Source organism: Chrysochloris asiatica, unplaced genomic scaffold, assembly GCF_000296735.1.
Source record: "Chrysochloris asiatica unplaced genomic scaffold, ChrAsi1.0 scaffold00190, whole genome shotgun sequence".
NCBI lineage: Eukaryota > Metazoa > Chordata > Mammalia > Afrosoricida > Chrysochloridae > Chrysochloris > Chrysochloris asiatica.
This window is the reverse complement of record NW_006408708.1, coordinates 401,865-418,098: the sequence shown is the minus strand read 5'-3', so window position 1 is coordinate 418,098 and position 16,234 is coordinate 401,865. Positions and strand designations below refer to the sequence as shown.

Genomic DNA, 16,234 nt, shown 5'->3' with positions numbered 1-16,234 from the left:
TAACAAAGGTGCAAAGCCAATTCAAAGGAGAACGTACAGTCTTTTCAATAATTGATGCTGAAACTATTGAATAACTGGAAAAAGCGAAAACGAACTTCAATCCATACCTTGCAACATATCTTATGCAGATGTACTCATCATAGATCATAGACTTAAATATAAAGCCTGTTAAAAATAAAACTGCCAAAAGGAACTATGGGAGAAAATCTGACTTTGAGTTAGGCAAAGGTCTCTTAGATACAGTATCCAAAGCACGATCCATAAAAGACAAAAATTGATAAGTTGGACCATACCTGTTAAGAATACCTTTTGAAGAATACCTGTTCTTCAAAAGCTAGTGTTCAGAGAATGACAAGATAAGTCAGAGATTGAGAAAAATATTTATGAATCACATAATCTCTTTTTATAAACCTTTTATTGTGAATTGAGTGAAGATTTACAGAGCAGATCATCAGCTTGATATTCAACAAATCATGTACTTTGCTTCATTTATTAAATGATTCCAATCCCCTCCATGAATCCCCTCCATGTATCAATAGTTAACACTATTCACCTCAGTCTGTGACTTATGTAATCATCTTTGCTTTTTAACAGTTTCAAAAAGTCTTTTGCAGCAGATTTACCCAATGCAATATTCTAGATTACTTGCCTCTTGGTGCTTTAGGCTTGGTTCTATAGAGGAGCAAAATCACTGAAACTTAGATGTTGCTATTAATGCCATAAAGTCATAGTGACCCTGGGTAGAGTTTCTGAGAAGTGGCTGATGTGGTTGAATTGCCAACCTTGGGATTAGCAACCCAGTGTTTATCCTACAGTGCCTCATCAGAATAGATGCAAATATACAGAAAGATTTTTTATCAAGGAAATGGATCACATGGTTGTAGAGGTAGTCAGTCTCAAGTTCGTGAGCTAGATATCAGTGGGAAGGCATCTGACTCACATAACTGCAGGGCTGCTGAACTAAAATCCACAATTTAGACATCAGGTAGATCCACAGGCAGGCAGGCAGGCATATCTGGCAAGTAAGAAAGCAGGACTGGCAGGTAATAGAGCAGGCCACTGTCTCAAATCCAAAGCACCAGAGGTCAGAAGATGAGCCAGATGCAAGATCCAGACACAACAGAGAGTAGGCAAGCTTTGCGTACAATATATTGGAAGGAGGTCATACCTTCAAGGAAAGTTCCTTTCAGTTGATTGACTGCTCGGAGCAGATCTCATCATAAAGTTGATTGCATTATATTGGATCTCATCATAGGGGATAATTACATCTCAACTACCAAGCCACTGAGAATCCTGGCTCAGTCAAGTTAACACAAAACCTTAGTTATCACACGTGGACTTTGATTATGGGTTGAAGCAAAATGAAGTCTGACAAATCCAATCTTTTATCCGTTTAACATGATGTTGCTCATTGGTCCAGCTGTGAAGCTGTATTCTTTGATCTTCATCAGTAAGTGCTTTTAAGTGCTCTTCACTTTCAATAAGCAAGGTTGTGTCACCTGTACATAACAGCTTCTTTCTTCTTCTTCTTTTTTTTTTTTGCTTTCATTCCTTTATTGTCATTATAGATATGCTGGACATAAATTCCATTCTATCCAGAATAACTTCTTTTGTTGCTCTTTACCCATGTTATTCTGTAGAATCCATTTTTCTATCCCTGACTTAATGCTACTCTGTTGTGGAGAAGGGGTTTTATATGCCTCCCTGCCATTTTGTCAGAGTCAGAAGTATTCATCCTTTCAGAAGTCACTGAACTCAATCTGGTCTCTATATTGCTGTAGCAAATATCACTCCTAACCTAAGTATAACAATCCAAGCTTCCTATACTTTATTAATTAGGAGTAACTAGATTTAGGAACAGCTGCCAATAGTCATTGAGTCTACTGCAACTCATGGTGATTCCATGTGCGTCATAATACAGATGTGTGCCATAGAGTCTTCAATGGCTAGATTTTGGGGAAGTATACTACCAGGCTTTTATGCTAAGGTGCCACTGAATGTATATGAATCTCCACCCTTTTTCTTTTTTTTTCTTCAGCTTTTATTGTGAGTTGAGTGATAGTTTATGAGAGAACATCAGTTTTGTACTCATCCTATCATATCTGTATCATTGCAATCATTACAACCCCTTCCATGCATTACCATTCAACAATGTTTTCTTATATTTGCTCTGTAAATTGCTACAATTTGATGAACTTGACCTATATTTATGGATGTAGTAGATCAAAATACCAACCAAGAGGGAAGGAGTCTTCAAATCAAGGATCAAACATTTCCCCTCTGTACACAGGGTTGATAGGGATGGGCAGCTTAGACACTGGCTACCTACAATGGGGAATGGGGAGCTATAAAAGCATGACATGGATGACTTATAAGTTTTTAAGAGGGAGTTTAGTTTCGAAGTACAGGGGAAGGTAGAATCCCCACTGAATAGTTTTCATCTAGTCTAGATGGGTCTGTTGAAAGGAGATGGGGATAAGATTCATATGATTCAATAGTGAGTAATTGTTATCATGACTAATTGCGACTGTCACAATTGTAAAGGTAGAAGTTTTCTAACAAAAACAGGGGAGTAGTTAATCTTACAGTCCAGAAACAGAGGACCCTAGGGCCATCAAGGGAGAAGAGCACAAGTGGAATGCGGGACCCTATCCAGAGAAGCAGTGACACCAGAGATGGAGGCAGAGATGAGGACATGGAGAGAGGGAGCAGCTGAGGACTCTAGACTCATAGAGAAAAGCTGTGTGCTGGCGGCCAGGAGGCAGGCTTGCAGAATGTGCCCTTTGTTTGTTTAAACGAGTATATATTCCTGAGTGTTTTTGTGTATATCCAAAAAAAAAAAAACAAAAAAACAATGACAACCAAACAGAGGGAATACAAGCAAATAACAGCCTTTAAATGACTTTTCCCTTCAATCCTAATGCCCAGTCTTCTTCATATAATCCCTTGAATTAATTGAATATTCAGATGAAATACATTTGGCTAAAGGTTACAACCTTGAGGTGCACCTTTCCTCATTTTAAACCAGTCTTCTTGTTACGTGCCATAGAGTAGGTTTTGTCTTTAACAACCCTCTTTAGGTTTTCTAAGGAACAGCTTATGAGATTTGAACTGCTGACTTTTGGTTATCAGTTCAGTGCTTACCCTACAGCACAGTGTTCCCTTATTTTGTTTGAAAGACTGTATCTTGGTATAGGTACAGTTTCTGCATGAGCACAACTAAATGTTTTAGAAGTTCCATTCTTTGATATACTATCTGTAACTTGTTAAGATCCACATCCACCACTTGTCTGTCCATTTCTCACACTGTGGTGGTTTGCATGTTGCTGTGACGCTGGAAAATACGCTTACTGGTATTTTGAATGCTGGCAGGGTCACTTATAGAGGACAGGTTTCAGCTGAGCTTCCAGACTAAGACTAAGACTGAATTGGAAGAAGGAGAGGTGAACTACTTCTCAATGTTTAGCCACTGAAAACCTTATGAATAGCAGTGAAACATTATCAGATAGCACCAGAATATTGATCATTGAAACGTGGTGAATAGCACCAGAATATTGTGAGATATACTGCTGAAAGATGAGCCCCACAGGTTAGAAGGCACATGAGAGTAAATGTTTGCTAAAGATAATTCAAAAACGGCTTCAACAGTACATTGACAGGGAACTTCCAGAGGTTCAAGTCAGATTCAGAAAGGGATGTGAAACAAGGGATATCACTGCTGACATCAGATAGACCTTGGCTGAATACCATAAAGATGTTTATCTGTGCTTTGTTGCCTATGTAAAGGCTTTCGACTATGTGGATCATGATAAACTATGGACAACACTGCATGGAATAATATTCCAGAACATTTACTTAATTGTGCTCATGAGGAACCTGTACATAAGCCAAGAGGCAGTTGTTCAAAAAAACAAGGGAACACTGAATGGTTTAAAAATCAGGCAAGGTGTGTGCCAGGGTTCTATTCTTTCACCATACTTGCTCAATCTGTATGCTGAGCAAATAATCCAAGAAGCTGGATTATATGAAGAAGACAGTGACATCAGCGTTGAAGGAAGACTCATTAACAGCCTTCAATATGCAGATGATACATCCTTGCTTGCTGACAGCCAAGAAGACATAAAATAGTTACTGGTGAAGATGAAAGATGACAGCTTTCAGTATGGATTACACCTCAATGTAAAGAAAACAAAAATCCTCACCACTGGACAAATAAAAGACATCATGATAAATGGAGAAAAGATTGAAGTTGTCAAGGACTTCATTTTGTTGGGTTCCACCATCAACACTCATGGAAGTAGCATTCAACAAATCAAATGACATACTGCATTAGGCAAATCTACTGCACAAGACCTCTTGAAAGTATTCAAGAGCAAAGATGTCAGTTTGAGGACTAAAGTGTGCCTGACCCAAGCCATTGTATTTTCAATAGTCTCTTATGCATGTGAATGTTGGACAGTGAATAAAAAAAGAGCATATAAGAATTGATGCATTTGGGAACTTGTCTTCTCGGCACTATGACCACCAGTGCTGCGGGGTCAGCAGCCTAGGGTGGGAGTAGGAGTAGTAGTGACTAGTTCTAAGCATTCTCATTGTGTCCTCCTGGGGAAGAGATAAGGGTCCTTTGCAGCTGACAGTTTTCAACTTCCTGGGGGTCATTTGGAGTTCGGGGAAAACTGGGAAGAATATGCTCAAAGAGAAACCTTGGAAGAAGCAGCTCTTTACTTGAAAAATATTCGCTTTGCCTCAGTTGTGAATTCTTTCATTGAGATAGAGAATTATCATTATATTACTATATTAATGAAAGGAGAGGTGGACTTAACTCATGATTCAGAGCCTGAAAAAAATTGAAAGTTGGGAGTGGGTTCCCTGGAAACAATTCTCTCCAGGGGATCAGCTTTTCTGGGTACTACATTGTTTAAAGGAACAAGGCAATGATCCTTTTAAGATTTGGATCATCTGATAGGATACAAATGAAATCATCTTTCGGTAGCCAAAGGGACTCTTCTGTTTTTGAAAAGGCAAAATGAAATCTAAGTAGAGAATGAAAATCACCTTCAGAATTCCTCCATTTTACTTAAAAAGTTCTGTTTTGTTTGCCACTTTTATTACAGTCTTTTAAATAGCCACACCCTTTTCAGCCAGTAATTGTGAAAACGTTTTTCAGGTTTATATCACTGAATTGCATTTCAGACATAGCATACATGATAAATGGTTATATTGTATAAATCTGTTTTCCATGTATATAGAATCTGTGTTGTGCATTTTGTCCTGACTAGCTTACAAGGAATCCTAATGTGATGCTTATAGGATAAGTACTGGACTGCTAACTACAAGGTTGGCGGTTCCAACCCACCAGCTGCCCCTTGAAAGTCCTCTACATGGACACTATGAGTCGGCACTTAACAACAACAACAGCTTGTATGGAGTAGGGTGCAGTAGAATTTATCTTAATGTTTCAGCCCAAGTAGAGATTCCTAACTCAAATGTTAACACAGAATCTCTGATGTGGAATTTATCATGTTTGTTTATTTTTCCCTTCTCTTTTACTTAAATATATTTGCTCGCTAATGTATTGTGAACAATCCTTGCAAGTAGAGTGAATATGAAATCAGGGGATATTGCCCAGTTTCTGACTGATGACCTAAGCCACGAGAACTTTTGGGTTATTAAAAATAGAGCTGCTATGAACATAATAATAAATAGAAAATAATAAGAAGAAAAACAATTGATGCATTTGAGTTACGGTGTTAGAGAAGAATATTGATAGTACCATAGTTTACCAGAAGAAGAAACAAATCTGTGTTGGAAGAAGTACAATCAGAATGCTTCTTAGAAGCCAAGAGCCAGACGTTGTCCCTCATGCCATGGGTATATTATCAGGAGGGACCAGTCCCTGCATAAGAACATCACGTTTGGTAAAGGGGCACAGTGACAAGGAGGGAAAACCTCCTAATCCAATGAGATGGATTAGCACAATGGCAGAAACAATGGACTCAAGTGTAGCAGCAATTGTGAGGATGGCATAGGACCAGGCGGTGTTTTGTTCTGTTCTACATAGAGCTGCTATAGGTCAGAACCAACTCAACAGCACCTAACAACAACAACATGATCCACATTATTGAATATCTTGCATAGTCAATGAAACACAGGTCAATATCTTTTTGGTATTTTCTGTTATCAGCCAAGATCCATCTGATATTTGCAGTAATATCCCTTGTTCCTCTTCTGAACCCAGTTTGAATTTCTTGCAGTTCCCTGTTGATTTAATACTGCAACCATTTTTTTTATCTTTCACAAAATTTTACTTGCAATTGATATTGATGGTATTGTTTGATAATTTCCCCATTCTGTCGGATCACCTTTCTTTGGAATGGGCACAAATATGGATCTCTTCTATTCAGTTTACCATGTAGCTGTCTTCCAGATTTCTTGGCATGGGCAAGTGAGCATTTCCAGTATTGCATCTGTTTGTTGAAACATCTTAATTGGTATTCTGTCAATTCCTGAAGCCTTGTTTTTCACCAATTCTTTCAATGTAGTTTGGACTTCTTCCTTCAGTACCATCAGTTCTTGATCATTTGCTATGATCTGTAATGGTTTAATATTTACTAGTTCTTTTTTGTTTACAGTGACAATGTGTAGCATAACAAATTATGAATAACACTTTGACGAATGGGAATTCCAGAAGATTTCATTGTGCTAGTGTGGAACCTGTACATTGACCAAGAGATAGCCTTTTGAGTAGAATAAGGCAATATTTCATGGTTTTAAATCGGAAAAGATGCACCTCAAAGTTGCAGGCTTTAGCCATATTTATTTAACTTGAATGCTAAACAAATAACTCAAGATGCTGATTACATGAAGAAGAATGAGGCATTAGGATTGGAGGAATAAAGGGATTTTCAATGTTTAAAATCAGGAAAGGTGTGTGTCAGGGTTGTATCCTTTCATCATTCATATTCAATTTGTATGCAGAGCAAATAATCTGAGAAACTAGACATAATGAAAAAGAATAGGATATCAGAATGAAAGGAAGAAGATTCATCAACAACCTGTGATATGCAGATGACACAACCAGGCTGGCTAAAAGCAAAGAGTAATTGAAGCACTGATGAGTATCAAAGAACACAGCCTTTAGCATGGACTGCACCTCACTAGAAAATAAAAATCTTCACAACTAAACCAATAAATAACATCATGATAAACAGAAAAAAAATATTAAAATTGTCTAGAGTTTAATTTTACTTGGATCCACAATTAGCACTCAAGGAAGCATGTTATTGCATTGGTTGTATCTGCTGCAAAAGATCTCTTTTAAGTGTTAAAAAGCAATAATGTAACTCTGAAGACTAAGGTGGGCTTGATCCAAGCCAGGGAGGGCATTTTCAGTCATTTAAAATGCGCTAGAAAGCTGGATAGTGAATAAGGAATGCAGAAGAAGAATTGATGCTTCTGAATTATGGTGTTGGTGAAAAATATTGACTAGACCATGAATTGCCAGAAGAATAAGCAAATCTGTCTTGGAAGAAGACTACAGCCAGCATACTCCTTGGAAGCAACAATGACAAGATTTTGTCTCACCAGCTTTGGACATGTCATAGGAGGGACCAGTCCCTGTAGAAGGACATCATATTGGTAAAGAGACAGATCCTCAACAAAAAGAATCAACAACAGAGGTTGCAACAATGGCCTCAATCATAGGAACCATTGTGAGGATGACACAGGACCAGGCAGCATTTGGCCCTATGATATATAGGGTCACTATGACACTATGTTTCGTTCTGCTGTGCATAAGGTCACTATGAGTTGGTACCGACTCGATGGCATCTAACAACAACAACATGACTCAGATATAAAGACAATGAAAATCCTTACCACTGAACCAAACACTCTTATCAACGGAGAAAATATTGTAGTTGTCAAGGACTTCATTCTTCTTGGATCAACTATCAACACTCATGGAAGCAGCAGTCAAGAAATCAAACGACACATAGCATTAGGAAAATCTGCTGCACAAGACCTTTTTAAAGTGTTGAAGAGCAAAGATGTCAGCTTGAGGACTAAGGTGTGCCTGACCCAAGGCATGATATTTTCAATAACCTCATATGCATGCGAAAGCTGGACAGTCAATAAGGAAGACCATAGAAGAATTGATGCTTTTAAGTTATGGTGTTGGAGGAGAACACTGAAAGTGCCATGGGCTGCCAAAGAACCAATAGATCTATGTTGGAAGAAGTGCAGTCAGAGTGCTCCTTAGAGGCCAAGATGGCCAAACTTCGTCTCTCATGCTTCGGACATATTGTCAGGAGAGACTAGTCACTGGAGAATGATATCATGTTTGGTAAGGTGGAGAGTCAGAGAAAAAGAGGAAGACCCCCACTGAGATGGATTGGCCAGGTGGCAACATCAATGGGCTCAAGTGTGGCAATAATAGTGAGGTTGGCCCAGGACTGGGCAGTGTTTCATTCTGTTGTGCATAGGGTCTCTATGAGTTGGTACCGACTCGATGGCACCTAACGACAGAAACAACAAATGACTCAGAACTAACTGGAAGACACCAAATAACAACAACTACAAGTTCTCAAAAATATCTCATTGTAGTTGTAATTTGCGTTTTCCTCTCAGAGTACAGAATAGTCAACTAGCGTAACATAGTCCACAAAGACAATGTTTTGCTTCCTACTTTGGTGAATAGCGACTGGGGTCTTAAAAGATCATGTGAAACCATTTAAAGTTCAACTATTGGTCTCTTCCTGTCTGAAGGAAAGAAGAGTTATGAAAATTGAAGACACTTGGAAGCAATTAGTCCAGCTAACTAATGGGCCATGTGAACATCTGTCCCCATAACACTGAGATCAGAAGAATTAGATGGTGCCTGGTTACCACTACCGACTTCTCTGAAAGAGATTATATTGGGAGGTTGGATAGAGTGGGAGAAAATGTGGAACAAAACACAAAATCAAAAGAACCAGGCATCCTGGTCAGTTAGAGACTGATGGAGCCCCATGACTATGGTCCTTGTCCCTTGTCCAGACCCTTCAGGTCTGAAACTGAACTCATCTCGATGGCTCAATTATCAGTCAAGCAATAGGTAGGTATATAGGGAACAATGCCATATAAGGTTAAAAGGGTAACATTTACCTAAGGAAAAAGTTTAGAAGACTTGAGAAAGAAGGAGGAATGGAAATAAGAAATAAAAGGAGTAAGTGGGATAAATGATATTATATTGAGGGATTGTCATATTGAGATGAAAGAAAGTGTATGACTTGTTGGATATAAAACTAATGATCTGCTCCTTAAAGTTCCATTCTATTCACACACAAAAAAAAGTTTAAAAAAAAAAAAAATTACAGCCTATAAAGTCCTGTTGGGGGCAGTTTTGCTCTGTCATATAGGATTGCTATACATTGGAATTGACTTAATGACACACACCAATAACAACATTACTTATGATGTTGAGCATTGTGTTTGATGTGTGTATTCTCCATTTCCAGTAATTATAATTTGAACGCATGGTTCATTTTTGTGTTTCTTAAATGCAGGTACCATACCTGAAATATATTTGTACTTATTGCACTTAAATTCATATTTATTCAATGAATGAAAAAATTTTAAAGTAGATAATTATGAAAATATATATCTCTTTCAAAGATCAGCTCAAGAAGATAAAGCCAAATATTACAACAAAATGTGCAAAGATCTGGAATCAGAAAACCAAAAGGGAAGAACATGCTCAGCATTTCTCAAGCTGGGGGAACTGAATAAAAAATTCAAGCCTTGACTTTCGTTATTGAAAGATTCTCTGGGCAAATTATTGAATGATGCAGAAAACATCAGGAGAAGATGAAAGGAATAGAGAGTCACTGTGCCAAAAAGAAATGGTTAATGTTCAACAGTTTCAAGAAGTAGCATGTAATCAAGAGCCAATGATACTGAAGGAGGAAGTCCATGGTACATTGAAGAAAGTGGTAAAGAACAAGGCACCAGGAACTGATGGAATAAAAATTGAAATATTTCAAGAAAGTGAGGTGGCACAGGAAGCACTCGTCTCTACCAAGAAATTTGGAAGACAACTATCTGGCCGAATTATTGGAACAGATCCGTATTTGTGACCATGACAAAGAGAGGTGACCCAATGGAATGTGGAAATTATCGTACAATCTCTTTGATATCCCATGCAAGTAAAGTTTTACAAAAGGTAATACAGAAATGGCTGCAAGCATACAATGACAAAGAACTTCCAGAGGTTCGAGCAGGATTCAGAAGAGGCTGTGGAATGAGGGATATCATTGCTGATGTCCGATAGATCTTGTCTGAAAGCAGAGAATATCAGAAAGATATTTACCTGTGCTTTATTGACTACGCAAAGGCTTTCAATTGTGTGGATCATGACAAGCTATGGACAACACTGTGAAATATGACTATTCTGGAATACTTATTGTGCTCATGAGGATGAGGAATCTGTACCTGGACCAAGAGGCAGTTGTTCGAACAGAACATGGGAACACTGAATGGTTTAAATTTTAAAAAGGTGTGCTACAAGGTTGTATTCTTTCACCATACTTATTCAACCTGTATGTTGAGCAAATAATCTGAGAAGCTGGGTTCTATGAAGAAAAACGTGACATCAGGTTTGGAAGAAGACTCATTAACAACCTGCGATATGCAGATAATACAAACTTGCTTGCTGAAAGTGAAGAGGGCTTAAAAATTTATTGATGAAAATCAAAGAGCACAGTCTTTGGGATGGATTACATCTCAATGTCAAGAAAACAAAAATCCTCTCCACTGGACCAATAAACAACATTCTTAATGGAGAAAAGATTGAAGTTGTCAAGCATTTCATTCTTCTTGAATCAACTATCAACACTCATGGAAGCAGCAGTCAAGAAATCAAACGATGTATTGCATTAGGAAAATCTGTTGCACGAGACCTTTTTAAAGTGTTGAGGGGCAAAGATGTCAGTTTGAGGACTAAGGTGCACCTGACCCAAGCCATGGTATTTTCAATAACGTCATATGCATGCAAAAGCTGGTCAGTGAATAAGAAGGACCATAGAATTATTGATGCTTTTGAGTTATGGTGTTGGAGGAGAATATTGAAAGTGCTGTGGGCTGCCAAAAGAACCAATAGATCTGTTTTGGAAGAAGTGCAGCCAGAGTGCTCCTTAAAGGCCAAGATGGCCAAACTTCGTCTCTCATACTTTTGACATATTGTCAGGAGGGACCAGTTGCTGGAGAAGGATATCATGTTTGGTAAGGTGGAGGGTCAGAGAAAAAGAGGAAGACCCCCAATGAGATGGCTTGGTCAGGTGGCAGCATCGATGGACTCAAGCGTGACAACAATAGTGAGGTTGGCCCAGGATTAGGCAGTGTTTCATTCTGCTGTGCATAAGGTTGCTATGGGGCAGTACGGACTCAATGGCACCTAACAACAACAACAACAACATATAGGTGAGTTTGTTAAAGGTAAGGCATACCAGCAATTGATCTTAATAGCTGGAGCCTACTTTAGACAAAAAAAATATAGATAATTTTGTATTTCTATAAAGATACTTGAAAACCAAATAAATATATTCAATATAAACTTACATATTTTCCAGAACCCTGCTAGCACAATTGTTAAAATGAGCAGCTGCTAATTGAAAGGTCAGCTGTTCAAAACCATCAGTGCTCTGTAGGAGGTTAGGTGTGGCGGTAAGTTTCAGTAAAGATTTGCAACCTTGGAAATTCTACGGGCAGTTCTACTGTGTCCAGTGGAGTTGTTATGAGTTGGAGTTAACATGACAGCAGTGAGTTTGGTTTTTGGTTTATGGTATGTTTTATATTTATATATGTTTTATAATTATATAAGGACTCCTGGTGTAGCACTGTAGGGTCAGCACTGGATTGCAAACTACAAGTTCGGCAGTTGAAACCCACTAGCTGCTTGTCAGAAACCCTATACAGAGTTGCTATGTGTCGGAACTGACTTGATGGAACTTAAAAACAACAACATATTTATGAAAAGAGACATTGTTTTGTCGATAAGTGCCACTGAGTTGGTTCCGACTCTAACTCTGTATAGGATTTTCAAGAAGTAGTTGAGGGGTTTGAACTGCCAATCTGTGGTTAGCTCTCCAGTGAATATCCTTTAGCGCCACACACACCAGGACTAATGTACAATTATTGTTATTCTCATTAGTAATCATACTGTTATGTCACACATTATATATTCCCTAGTTGAAAACTTCAAAACCTTGGACAAAATTGCCACTGTAAAGAAATTATGGATCCCAAGAGTCCTGGTGTGGCGCTGTACGATAAACACTGGACTGTAAGGTCAGTTTGAACTGCAAGGTCTATGATTCCAACTTACCAGGTGCTCCTTGGAAATCCTACACAGGGTCATTATGATTCAGAAAAAACGACACTTAACAACAACAACAAATGGAAGAAATGATTGCAAGAAAGCACACCATCCCAGTTAAATTGTATTTCAGAATATGGATAACTTTGCAGACATGATAAAAGGCCAGTGCTGGGATACTCTGAGGAATCACAGTGTGTTCCAATACATTGAACAAGAGCAGATATGGTCTTAATTTTCAAAATGTAAGTCAGTCATTTTAAAGGATTATTAAAATGGAATGTGTTAGCTCACACTCGGAATTGATATTGTCATTTCCAGAAAGTGAGTGAGAGTTCTTTCTTTAAGTACAGATTATGCCCAAGTCACCATACTCCCTTCATTTGATAGATAGCTTTGGTACAATGTGCACTTCAGTTGGGGGTTTGATGTACGTGTGGAAAAGTTAGAACAGTGAAATCATGCTTGGGATGATTAGGAACAACATGAAGCAATATGGGCTGACAGGGTGTCGATTTCTAGGTCTAGCTCTATCCAGGTCTTTAATGGCTTTATCTTTGACCCTGTCCTGGTCAACAATTTTATCAAACAGCCCTTAAAGAGAGGGCTGCTTCACAGTGACCACCAGGTCAGTAAGGCCAATGGAGGCCACAGAGGTCATTCTCTGGTGTTCAGCAGTTCAGCCGTGGGCCAAGTCCTCCCTCATTGTAACTTGGTTTCCCACCCCATCTTCACCCCACATCAACCCCTTGGATGCCTGAGATTTATAAATGAAATAACCCCCAATATGGAGCATTCAATTTGATTTGCAAATCATCTTTGCTCCTGGCCTACAGATTTCTGACACTTCCTAGAACCTGTTTCAGTGCCTTCTCACAAGAATGCCTGTTGCCAGCTCAGCTGTCTGACCACAACCCAAGCTCCCAGATATTAAGCAAGAGTTGATGCCCAATTGAGACTCCTGCCACTGACTGGGCATGCCCCCAGACTGGGTTTTAGACAAGTCAAATCATGCTAACATTGCAATAGAGCAACATTTTCAAATAGGTGGATGACACAAAGCTAAGAGGGATGGCTAATGTGATGGAGATTGTTTAAAGGCCTTACTCTCAAGCTGGTTAGAAGGCTGGTTCAAGACTAATAAAGTGAAATTTAACAGCTCTGAGTTTGAGTTCCAAAGAGCACTTCATAAATACACATGGCGGGGAAAAATGACTACATATTTTATGTGAAAAGAATTGGATATTTTTGTTGATCGCAAATTCAGTGTAATGTGATTTAGCTGATTTAAAAGCTAATTCTCATATAGACTATATTAATAGGATAGTGTCCAAATCATGAAAGGCTATAGTCTCACTATATCTACCTTCAACTGATCAAATAACAGCTGACATTAACAGCCACAGGGAGCTCAAGGGAAGCAAACCAGGAACAAGAGGTCTGGGCTATTCATTGCAAAGAGAATTGAGGAGACAACTGTTTTGTCAGAGCAGTGGCTGAATATCAGTTAAGAATCTATTGGTTCAACAAAAAATTCAGCTGGTTTTGACAAATTCTGGTGCTGACAGTGTTCCACTGCTATTCATAAGATTTTCAGTGATTAAGTATTTGGAAGTAGTTCATCTCGTCTTCTTCCTAGTCTGTCTTTGTCAGGAAACTCAGCTGAAACCTGTCCACTGTGTCGTTTAGACAAACAGGGAACATGAATCCTAGTGCTATGGGCAAGGCTACTGTACCAAGGTGATGCGTATTACTACGAATTGAATTGTGACTCCCCTAAATATGTGTCAACTTTGTTAGGCTATGATTCTTAGGATTATGTAATTATCCTCCATTTTGTGATCTGATGTAATTATTTTGTTTGGTAAATTCTAACCTCTATGATGTTAATAAAACAGAATATAATCTCCAGGATTAGACTGTATCTTTAGTTGATTTCTTTTAACATGTAAAAGTGATTAAACAAGTGAGTAGCGATTTAGGGAACTACCAGCAAGAAAGGAATGGAGCATGTACTTTGGAGCCAGGATCCTGCTCTGAGAGCCTCTAAGATCCAGGAGAAGATTGATGTCAAGCTACAAGAAGATCTTCAAGGAATGTCTAGCCCACATGTTTAAAGGAGACAAGGACTTTCCTCTAGAGCCATTGCTCTGAAATCAGATTTTAGCCTCTAAACTATGAGATAATAAATTTCTGTTTGTGAAAGCCATTTATTTGTGCTATTTCTGTTATTGTAACATTAGACAACTAAGACGCATTGATATGACTGAACTAACTGTTTACCCAGGCTCTGATTCATTGGCTCTCATAAAGTACTAACTTTTAATATTTTGAATGTCACTCCTGAAAGAGGAGTATCGTAGTATCCAAGGGTTGGAATACAGTTGATCTTTATGAAGGACTACAGCCAGGAAATGGGATGCCAGTTGGAAGGGTGGCAGTATTGGCTCTTCTTCTCCTCTTTGCTTCATTCTTCTTTGTCTGTGTGAGACAGACTTTTCTAATTCCTGGACCCCTTGCCAGAGGTTGGTTTTCTCTGGATCCCACTTCCAACTTCCTAATAAAAGGGATTCAACTTGGATCAAGTGCCTACCTATCCTTTCCCTGTCAACTATGGTCAAGTAGATTTGAGAAACATGGCTGTTAGGAACCTGCCCCTGTGTTCTGAGATGGGAATGATTAATGAAATCATTCAGGGGCAGGCCAAAACCCAAAAAGTTTTTATATCACTTTCTCTGCCTTCTTTGGAGTCACAATTCCTTTTGTGAATTTGAAGAAAGGTATGCTCTCTACCCACAAAAAGACATACACACAATTTTATTTACACTTTCAAGAATTTCCTAAGACTGGTGGACTTCCAGCAAGATGGCAGACTAGGCACTACATGGACTCCCTACTACAAAGATATGAGAGAACAAATGCAAGACATAGTGGAAAATCCTGGAACCCTGAACTTCAGAGGAAAGGTTAGAGAAGTGGTTTGAGTGCTTGTTGGGAGGAGAAGCTGAACAAGGACAATGAGAGAGGGACGCTGATGAGTGAGTGTCTCCAGTGCTGCATTAATTTGTTGAAAGATTTCCATTTGTATTCCATCAATTACCAAAGCTTTGTTTTTTGCTAATGCCTTCAGTGCACTTTGGACTTCTTCCTTAAGGTGCTTGGCCGTATGCTACGCCTTGAAATGGTTGAACACTGGTCAGTTCTTTTTGGTACAGTGATTCTGTGTAGTCTCTCCATCTTCTTTTGATGCTTTCTACATCATTCAATATTGAAAGTTTAGGTTTGAATTTTTTCTTCAGTTATTTCAGCTTGAGAAATACTAGCGTTCTTCCCTTTTGGTTTTCGAACTCCAGGTCTTTGCAAATTTCATTATAATACTTGACTTTGTCTACTCAAGTTGCCCTTAGAAATTTTCTGTTCTAATCTTTTGCCTCCTCATTTCTTCCATTTGCTATAGCATCTCTATACTGGAGAGCAAGTTTCAGAGTTTCTCCTGACATCCATTTTGATCTTTCCTGTGTTCTTAATCGCCTTTTAGTTTTTTTCCTGTATGATATTCTTGCTGTCATCCCACAACTCCATGATCTTCAGTCATTAGTGTATAATGCATCAAATCTATTCTTGAGATGATCTGTAAATTCAGGTGGGATGTGTTCAAGTTTATATTTTGGCTCTCATGACTTATTTAAAATTTTTGCAGCTTAAGCTTGAGTTCGCAATTGAGCTATTAATGGTCTTTCCACAGTTTACCCGTAGCCTTGTTTTGGCTGTTGATATGGTACTTTTTCACTTCCTCAACAGATATAGTCAAATTGATTTCTGTGTATTCCATCTGGTGACATCCATGTGTATGTTGTTGTTGTTGTTAGGTGCCATCGAGTC

The 16,234-nt window shown here is 38.6% G+C and overlaps 1 pseudogene; it reads right to left on the bottom strand.

The window, feature by feature from the left end:
* Positions 1–16,234, bottom strand: part of LOC102821486 — a 36,715-nt pseudogene that overhangs the window by 5,833 nt on the left and 14,648 nt on the right.